This window comes from Saccostrea cucullata, unplaced genomic scaffold (genome assembly GCF_032062105.1).
Source record: "Saccostrea cucullata isolate Sc308-1 unplaced genomic scaffold, CSIRO_AGI_Scuc_v1 ctg15175, whole genome shotgun sequence".
Taxonomy (NCBI): domain Eukaryota; kingdom Metazoa; phylum Mollusca; class Bivalvia; order Ostreida; family Ostreidae; genus Saccostrea; species Saccostrea cuccullata.
The window spans coordinates 5,253-15,029 of record NW_026918725.1 but is presented as its reverse complement, the minus strand read 5'-3'; the positions used below and the strand labels follow the sequence as shown (position 1 = coordinate 15,029).

Genomic DNA, 9,777 nt, shown 5'->3' with positions numbered 1-9,777 from the left:
TGCAACCATTCCACCGTAGACCACCATTGGAGATGAGAATTAAAGGGATTAGATGACAACAAGGCTGCTAATTGTTATGGCAAGTTACAAAGTGATGACCCTCCACTAGTCATATCCCATTTCACCAGTGATGGAGACAGTGCCGCTGCATCTGGTGCATCTGAAAAACATTTAGGACATATGAATGAAAACCTTAAAGAATTGCATCACTTCTTTGACTCTAAAAGAATGGGAAAATCGCAGCATTGATAAGGCCGAAAAAAGGGGCCTTATTTATACAGGAAAAGTTTACTGTGACAATTCACACAAAAAAATGTATTCCTCATAATACCAGAAAATAAAATTATTTGCAACTTTAAACTGTATTAGCATAATAAACAACAATAAAACTTATTAAAGTTGCTCATTAAATCCCACACAGCTGGTTATAAACAAATCATTGATCATGATGAACTTGTCAACAAGACATCATTTTTACCTGATGTTATTTTGGTAAAAATGACATACTTCATTTAGGCAGATTGAAGAATTTATTTACAATGAAAATTTAACTAGAAATATGTCCATGGGACAGGAATGCCCCGCTGAGGATATATTAGTAAAGCAACATGAAAATTTGTATGTGTATAACATTTGATCATAATATCTTGAATAGTGATACAGCTGAATTGCTTGTTTGGAAAATATAGGTCAGATCCAGCATCCGAAGTCTAGCAGCATCCCTAGATGCATCACCAAGCAAGTTTGTTCAGGTAGGGCTTATAGTTACTTGGGAATGAAAATATAGCTCAGATCCAGCATCCGAAGCAAGTCTGGTAGTGTCCATCCCTAGATGCATCATCCAGGCAAGTTTGGTTCAGATAGGGCTTATAATTACTTCGGAATGACAAGAGGCCCATGCGGGGGCCGCCCCGGCCTTATAGGTCACCTGAGCATTACGCAACAACTTTCCAGTGATTGAATTTGATTCATGTTTTAATCCAGATGCTATGGCATTCACAATTTTGAAAGAGGTCCCATTGATCATCATAACAATACACTTAGCAGTTGCTTAGTTTGTTTACTTAATACCCATAGGCAGGGTAGGGGAACAAAAAATGCATTTCAAGTAATCAGTAATATTTAGCATAATCAGTAATGCCCCAATCACACATGAACCCCTGACCCTTAGGCCTAGATCCACACATTGCACAATTTTTGAAAAGGCACCCTTGCTTTTCAAAAATATTTGATTAATACCAAGGAGCATATTTCAAACAATTCATCCAGTTTCAGTATATAAGTACAGCCCCCTCCCCTCCTTTATGGTACCCCTGACCCTGGGGCCTTGAAATTCACAATTCTGGAAGATTAGTACCCTTGCTCATCATAACTACATAAGTAGTTCATCTGCTTAATACCAAGGAGCCAGAAGAAAACTTTCAAAGATTCAATGTATTTTCACTATATAATCAATAGAGCCCCTCCCTATCACTAGAACCCCTGACCCTAAGACCATAAAATTCCAGTTTTGGAAGAGGTATTCTTGCTCATCATAACTTTGTAATTAGTTTATTTCATTCCTAGGAGCAGAGAAGAAGATTTTCAAAGAATTCATGTATTTTCACTATATAATCTATAAAGCCCTGCCCTAACACCAGAACCCCGACCCTGGGGCCATAAATTTCACAATCTTGGTAAAAGCACTCTAGCTCATCATAATTATGCACTTATTTAATTTATTTAATACCCAGGAGCAGAGAAGAAGATTTTCAAAGAATTCATGTATTTTCACTATATAATCTATAGACCCCCCCCTAACACCAGAACCCCTGACCCTGGGGCCATAAAATTCACAATTTTTGTAGAGGCACTCTTGCTTATCAGAACTATGTACTTAGTTAGTTTATTTAATACCCAGGAGCAGAGAAGAAGATTTTCAAAGAATTCATGTATTTTCATTATATAATCTATAGACCCCCCCCCCCTTACACCAGAACCCCTGACCCTGGGGCCATAAAATTCACAATTTTTGTAGAGGCACTCTTGCTTATCATAACTATGTACTTAGTTAGTTTATTTAATACCCAGGAGCAGAGAAGAAGATTTTTAAAGAATTCATGTAATTTCACTATATAATCTATAAAGCCCCACCCTGACACCAGAACCCCTGACCCTGGGGCCATAAAAGTTAACAATTTTGGTAGAGGCACTCTTGCTCATCATAATCATGTACTTAGTTAGTTTATTTAATACCCAGGAGCAGAGAAGAAGATTTTCAAAGAATTCATGTATTTTCACTATATAATCTATAGAGCCCCCCCCCCCTACACCAGAACCCCTGATCCTGGGGCCATAAAATTCACAATTTTGGTAGAGGCACTCCTGCTCATCATAACAATGTACTGAGTTAGTTTATTTAATACCCAGGAGCAGAGAAGAAGATTTTCAAACAATTCATGTAATTTCACTATAATTATAATCTATAGAGCCCCACCCTTTCACCAGAACCCCTGACCCTGGGTCCATAAAATTCACAATTTTGGTAGAGGCACTCTTGCTCAACATAACTATGTACTTAGTAGGTTTATTTAATACCCAGTAGCAGAGAAGAAGATTTTCAAAGAAATAATGCATTTTCACTATAAACTTATTTGGCCCCGCCCTAGCACTAGAACCCATGACCCCAGGGCCATGAATTTCACAATTTTGGTAGAGGACTCAATGCTGATTACAATTATGCAAACAGTTTGACTGCTTGATGTCCAGGAGTAAAGAAGAAGATTTTTAAAGATTGCACTAATTTTAGTGGTTTTTGCCCCACCCCCCAGGCCCCAGGGGGGCAGGGACCATGAAATTCACAATTTTTGTCCCCCTTTACCCATAGATGCTATGTGCCAAATTTGGTTGAAATTGGTTCAGTGGTTTCAGAGAAGAAGCTGAAAATGTTCAAATGTTAACGCACGACGCACGACGAACGACGGACGACGAACGACGACGGACGAAAAGTGATAGCAATAGGTCACCTGAGTTTACTCAGGTGACCTAAAAATTTAGGTTAGATCCAGCATTCAAAGCAAATCTGGTAGTGTCCATCTCTAAATGCATCATCCATGCAAGTTTGTTACAAGTAGGGCTTATAGTTCCTTAGTAATGGACCTGCTCCAAAAACTTTAACCTGGTCACTCATCTGAAAAATGTTGGTCAGATCCAGCATCTGAAGCAAGTCTGGTAGTGTTAATCCTGAGATGCATCATCCGTACAAGTTTGTATCAACGTGTTAAGTTTGATAACGCCATCTTGAATGGTATGCTTAAAACTGAACTAAACACTAATTTAAGAAAAGTGGGGTCAGAGCTAAACGCAAAGTGTGACGGAAGGAGAGAAGGATGGAAGGACAGAAGGACGGAAGACGGACATGAAAAACAGTATATGCCCCGGCCATATTCCTGGCGGAGCATAAAAATGTATTTTATTATTAAACAGAATATTTTTAACAGGTTTTAAAAAGGCTATTAATACCAATGTGTATTGCCTATGTTTAGTTTGATTATATAATTAAATACTATCAAGAGAATAGATTTAATTAATTCTGCCATGCTTTTGTGTACAGGGTAGGCATATTAAATATTGATATGCCTGGCATTAAATCGCCTTTTGCAAGGGCATACACTAGATAGATTTTAACCATTTTTCGAACATAAATAAAGAATATTTTCCTTAACAGAAAGTACAAAGTATGCTGAAATAATTACTAGCTTGAAATTTTAATTTTAACTATTTATGAGGTATGCCCTTATGATACTGACATTTGTTATTGACTTGCATTCAGTACACAAACTTTGCCTTTTTCATGTGACTGTTCATTGACAGGACGTACCAAACTTCATACAGTACAGAGTGGATTATATTATGCTATTTCCATAAGTACTTAATAAGTTCTGTGCTAATAAAACAGTTTAATAAAAATAAATTCAGTTTTGAAAAGGCCCCGTGTTTTGCACATCTATTTCCTGTTGATTTCTCCTTAACAGTGCTGCAATATGGAGATATCGCATATTATTATATAGTCTATTTATAGTCCCTATATAATTATACCGCAAACAGTTCATAACACTACATATTCACTGGATTTTAATTCACCGGAGGGTCACTGTTTGTGACACAATCAAAACCTTAAACAACGTTGTAAACAATTGTGGCCGTATTCACCGGAGGGTCATTGCGCGTGCAGCTTCATTGTGACTTCATAATCAATACTTTAAACAACGTTGTAAACAATGGTTGCAACGGCCACAGCGAGCTTCGTATCTGAGCAGGAAAAATATTATACAAACTTATTTCAGGATTATTTTTAAACATTTGGACGTCTTACAAGGTGAAACTCGGAAAGAAAACACGGAGTTGACAAACTATAATCTTGGCATTTTTTTAAACGACGGACGTTAGTAAATGAAAGTGGTGTCGTTATTCAATCTTCAATGTCTTATTTATTCAAATTCGGACTATATAATAAAACAATTATGGACTCTTTTGGTGTTGAATATGGTTTGTTACACCAGAAAAATATCCATGTTGCCTAAACAATAACAAACCATATTCAACACCAAAAGAGTCCATAATTGTATAATATTGTCTATCTATATTTCCTATTTATATAATCTATACAAGCACAAACAGTTCAAAATACTACATATTCACTGGAGGGTCAGTGCGCGTGCAGCAGCATTGTGACATCACAATAAACATCTCAGACAATGTTGTAAACAATGGTTGCAACAGCCTCAGCCAGCTTATTTATGTATCATCGGAGGCCCTAAATTCGTTACGGTCCTAGAGTTGTGCACCTTTTATTTTTCTTGAATATCTTGCAAGATTTTGACCCCTACTGCACTACATTGTCAGAAAAAATTATTTGGATTGATTTTGTCATATTTTAAAGCTGCTGAAGATGATATGGACAAAAGTAGGCAAAAGTATATAACCAGAAACAAAAATTCCCCTTTCTTAACATAAATCCGCTATACTGCACATGTTAAGAAAGAAAACATTTGATATTTTTTTCTTACGTCCTATCTCAAGTGTGTTGGTGCTATGGCACACATTATTTATATAAAGTCAACAAAAGTCACATGTCCGATTTGGAATTTTTGGGTCTGTATTACGTAATTTCCACTAAGGTCACGACCCTAGGACCTTTGTTTCAAAATGGCGTTGGGTAAACATAGGTCATTGAATGAGATGTAGACAATCAATAAAGGCATGAATTTTTTTAAAACTATCAGTTTAATTGAAAGAAAAAATATTTACAACTAAAGTATGACTTATGAAAGGAAACAGTATCTCAAATTTATTTTGACATCGGACATTAGCTCATTTAAAGGTTACGACTCATGGACCTCCGAGGATATCTGCAGAGCAGGAAAATTGTTAGACAAACCTATCACTGTATTATTTAAGTTATGACAGTTAATGTCATTGTATCAACCTTAAAACTTACAAAATAACTTAAATGAGACTGCTGATATTCTTGTTTTATCAGCAACTTGTCAATAATTTACTGTTAATGTTTTGGAAATTGTACATATTTGCATAGCAAATAAACTGAGAGATTTTAAACCCTTTTGCAGGTGATGAAGGTATATTGCTGTGTAAGTAAGGGAAATTGATGATTGAAAAGTTAAATTCATCACGTTTATCATAAAGCTTTGTTGTTAGATAACCGTTAACATCTTTTCAAGTAAAATATCCAATATGAAAAAGATGTGACAGACTTGGAAAACAGACTGCTAAGGCTCCATTCAGCAGTCACATGTTTCCAGGAAGAACCAAGGCCATAGGAAATCTGTGCCGAGAAGAGTTACCTTAGACCTGATTAGCTTCCATGCAAGACTATGAGCTAAAATTGCTACAAATACTACTCCGGAGACTTACCTTTGATGAAGCAATTGCTATGTCTACTGCAGTTGGCTCTATTGTAAGCTGCAGCTACCAAAGACAATGTGGAAAGTCCTGTCAACTTTATTCCTTTTTCTGTTGTGGACTGTAAAACAAGAAATGGAAATTTTCATGTTGCCTAGTGACTTTGAATTATACATGACAGAAGAAGACAATTAAATGTTTGTTAAAATACTGTATAAATTTGATTTTAGGACCAAGTAATATTGAAAGAACAAGAGATGTTCGTAAAACACTCATGCCCCCTCCCCCCAATGGAACTTTTCTAGGTCCAAAAGGGCATTACTCTGTCAAAAATGGTGTGATTGAACCCAAAACAGAACTTGAACAAGATATTTATCTGATAAATCTGTATATCAAATTTGATTTCCATATGTGCAACAGTTGTGAAGTAATTGATGAACGGAAACTACAAATAATTAAAAATTTTCTAAGTCAAAGGGGCATCACTCTGTCAAAAATAGTGCGATCGTATCCAAAACATAATTTGATCTAGATATTCATGTGATATGTCTGTATACCAAATTTCATTTCAGTATGTGCAACTGTTGCAAAGAAAATGAACGGAAACTAAGTGGACCGACAGACAGACCGACCGACAGACAGCAGCAAAGCAATATGCCCTCCATTCTTCAAAGGGGGGCATAATTAAATATCATACTTGTACACAAAAAATCTGAATTTGTAAATAGGGCATATTTAAAATCAAATCCAAAATGTATTACAAGTAGTAGAAATTTTGAAAGTAGAATACATAAAGTTGTGCACTCACTGAATAGGGGTCATGGAAACTCAACACTGGAACTTTGTGAATCTGTAGGGGCACCTGTTGTAAAAGGAAGTAGAGTGGTCCATCATCTAAAACAACAACAAAATTACTTTAAAATGAAACAATAACTTTTTAAATATAAATCTCAAAGAAAATACTATAAATCTCAATAATATTAGCTGTATGATAAAAATTCAAGAGTATGCTTCCATTAAATCATTAACAGATCAAAAATTAAAAAGGAAGCTACAATATGTTGCTATGTTTTATTTATAATGCATGTTTCTTTTCAACTGTGTAAATGGGTAAAATGTAGACATGTAAATAATGAATTATCATTCCCTTACCAATGAAACCAGAGGGGACTATAGGTTTCCTCCGGGTCTGTCCGTCCAAAGGTACAAATTAAGGTATGTTACAAGTGATTGGTAGAATACAGGTATACAGGTGTCCAAACTCTCTGTTGATAACCAGACAGGTATGTTACAAGTGATTGGTAGAATACAGGTATACAGGTGTCCAAACTCTCTGTTGATAACCAGACAGGTATGTTACAAGTGATTGGTAGAATACAGGTATACAGGTGTCCAAACTCTCTGTTGATAACCAGACAGGTATGTTACAAGTGATTGGTAGAATACAGGTATACAGGTGTCCAAACTCTCTGTTGATAACCAGACAGGTATGTTACAAGTGATTGGTAGAAATACAGGTATACAGGTGTCCAAACTCTCTGTTGATAACCAGACAGGTATGTTACAAGTGATTGGTAGAATACAGGTATACAGGTGTCCAAACTCTCTGTTGATAACCAGACAGGTATGTTACAAGTGATCTCTGTTCTCTGTTGATAACCAGACAGGTATGTTACAAGTGATTGGTAGAATACAGGTATACAGGTGTCCAAACTCTCTGTTGATAACCAGACAGGTATGTTACAAGTGATTGGTAGAATACAGGTATACAGGTGTCCAAACTCTCTGTTGATAACCAGACAGGTATGTTACAAGTGATTGGTAGAATACAGGTGTCAAAACTCTCTGTTGATAACCAGGCAGGTATGTTTCAAGTGATTGGTAGAAATACTGTCCATTTTTTGTTTAACTCTCTGTTGATAACCAGACAGGTTGTTACAAGTGATTGGTAGAATACAACATTTTGAACTCTTGTTGAGTACCAGACAATTTACAAGTGAAAATTTTAAATTTTAGGTATAATTGTCCAAACTCTCTGTTGATAACCAGTACAGGTATGTTACAAGTGATTTTGGTAGAATACAGGTATAACTCTGTTGATAACAGTATACATTTGATAAACTAATGTTACCAGACAGGTATTTATAATGATAAAATAAAAAAAAAACAGTAGAATACAGGTTTTTTTTCTTTGAACCAGACAGGTATGTGATTGGTAAAAAATTGTCTCTCTGTTGATAAAAGACAGGTATGTTACAATTGATTGGTAGAAAGATCTTATTCTTAACTTCACAAAAATTTGAAATCAGAATCTAAAAATACACCTTATGTCAGCTTTAAAGAAATGTTTGATAACCAGACATCCTATACCCAAAATACAATGAAGATCCTTGACCCTTTGACCTTGACCTGGCTGAGATTGACTTACTTTGAAAAAGCAAACTTGACCAAACTTTTAAAGTGGGTATTACATGTTGACAAACAGCCTATAACACCATCTCTGTTACAAATTAAACGATTGGTATAATGAAAAAAAACTATTGTTGGATAATTGACCTTTTGCTAAAAATGTGAAAACCTTTCAACATTAGTAGTTAAAATTTCACAATACAGGGTAATAATTAAATTTACAATAAAAGCTTAATGTTGCTATGTTGCCATACTGTTTTAAAACACATCTCTGTTGACTATAGACTTGTCCAAAGCAAAAATTCATGAAAAATAAAATAAAAGATTTTTTTTAAAAATTTGAAATAGAATTAAAAATACACCTTTAGTGATTAATTTTGACTGGTAGAATTTTACCCCAAAATACTTTTTACATGTTGACAAACTGACAGGTTCTGCTTCAACTTCACCTGCAAAAAAAATTCAGAAATTCTGCTAAATAATGATATTCCTAGTTTGATTATGAATACAGAAAAAAAAGATGTGTCATAAAAATACTGTACAGGGGATTAATTTCTTCACGTTTTTCTCTCATCTGACATGACTTAATGTTACATAATAAAAGTTGCTTCCCTTGTCTACATCTGTTTAATCCATACTGGTCATAGCAACATGTAAACGACATCAATCAGCGTTATGTCTTTATTTCATGAACAGGGTAGGTTAATATAAAATTGTTAGATTTAATAATAATTATAAATTAAAACAAGTGCAGTTATTAAAAGTTCTTCACTCTTGTCAAATGACTTTCCTATAGATGCTATTATGATGAGTGCATGTGCACCCAGGATCTTCAATTCAATTAACGTGGCAAAAAACTAAAAACGAAAAATAAATGTGCTTATGTAGTTCGACGAAATAATATCCTTCAACATCTTTAGTAAGTTTGATATTTATTTGAATGATTTTTTTAAAACCAAAATGTCGATAAAAACCAATATGTTTTGATTGAGGACAAACACAATTTATTATCTGCTGATTTGAATTAAAGTAAACTGTGATAATTAAATGACAAGTACTACTTGTAATTACTAAAATGGCCAATTATGTATATGCATATCAACCTATTGTAGTCTTTTCTCAAATTTCCAAATAAAACATGGAGATTATTGAAAATTTGTTCACAGTTTCTTGAATTCACAGATTTATTAACACCGTAAATATAGCGAATATTAACAACGCGAGTTATTTACCCCTATACAGTAGTCTCTTTGCATATATGATTACAATTGACAAAGTTCATTTTGATTGGCTGTTTCCTTGTATAAAGATTTATATAGCTATAAGAAGGGTGTCAGTACAGATCAAATTATGTCTGAATCAACACCAGTCCTGTATCTTATGCACTGTCAAAGACTATGGTAATTATCTAAAAACTTTTCCCGTAAAAATGTAGTACCTTTGGCACTGATCATCAGGCAGATGTAT

General features: G+C 34.7%; 1 long non-coding RNA gene across 2 annotated transcripts; it reads right to left on the bottom strand.

Annotated features, from left to right (window-relative positions):
- Positions 1 to 6: 6 nt before the first annotated feature.
- On the bottom strand, positions 7 to 7,531 carry LOC134269979 (uncharacterized). 2 transcript variants are annotated; one of them, XR_009992700.1, is made up of 5 exons: positions 7,417 to 7,531; positions 7,054 to 7,370; positions 6,710 to 6,795; positions 5,914 to 6,022; positions 7 to 160 (listed from the first exon to the last, which is right to left on the bottom strand). It is a non-coding gene; the product is annotated as an uncharacterized LOC134269979 (long non-coding RNA). The 2 variants fall into 2 exon arrangements; XR_009992697.1 differs by having other exon boundaries at positions 7,054 to 7,531.
- Positions 7,532 to 9,777: the final 2,246 nt, after the last annotated feature.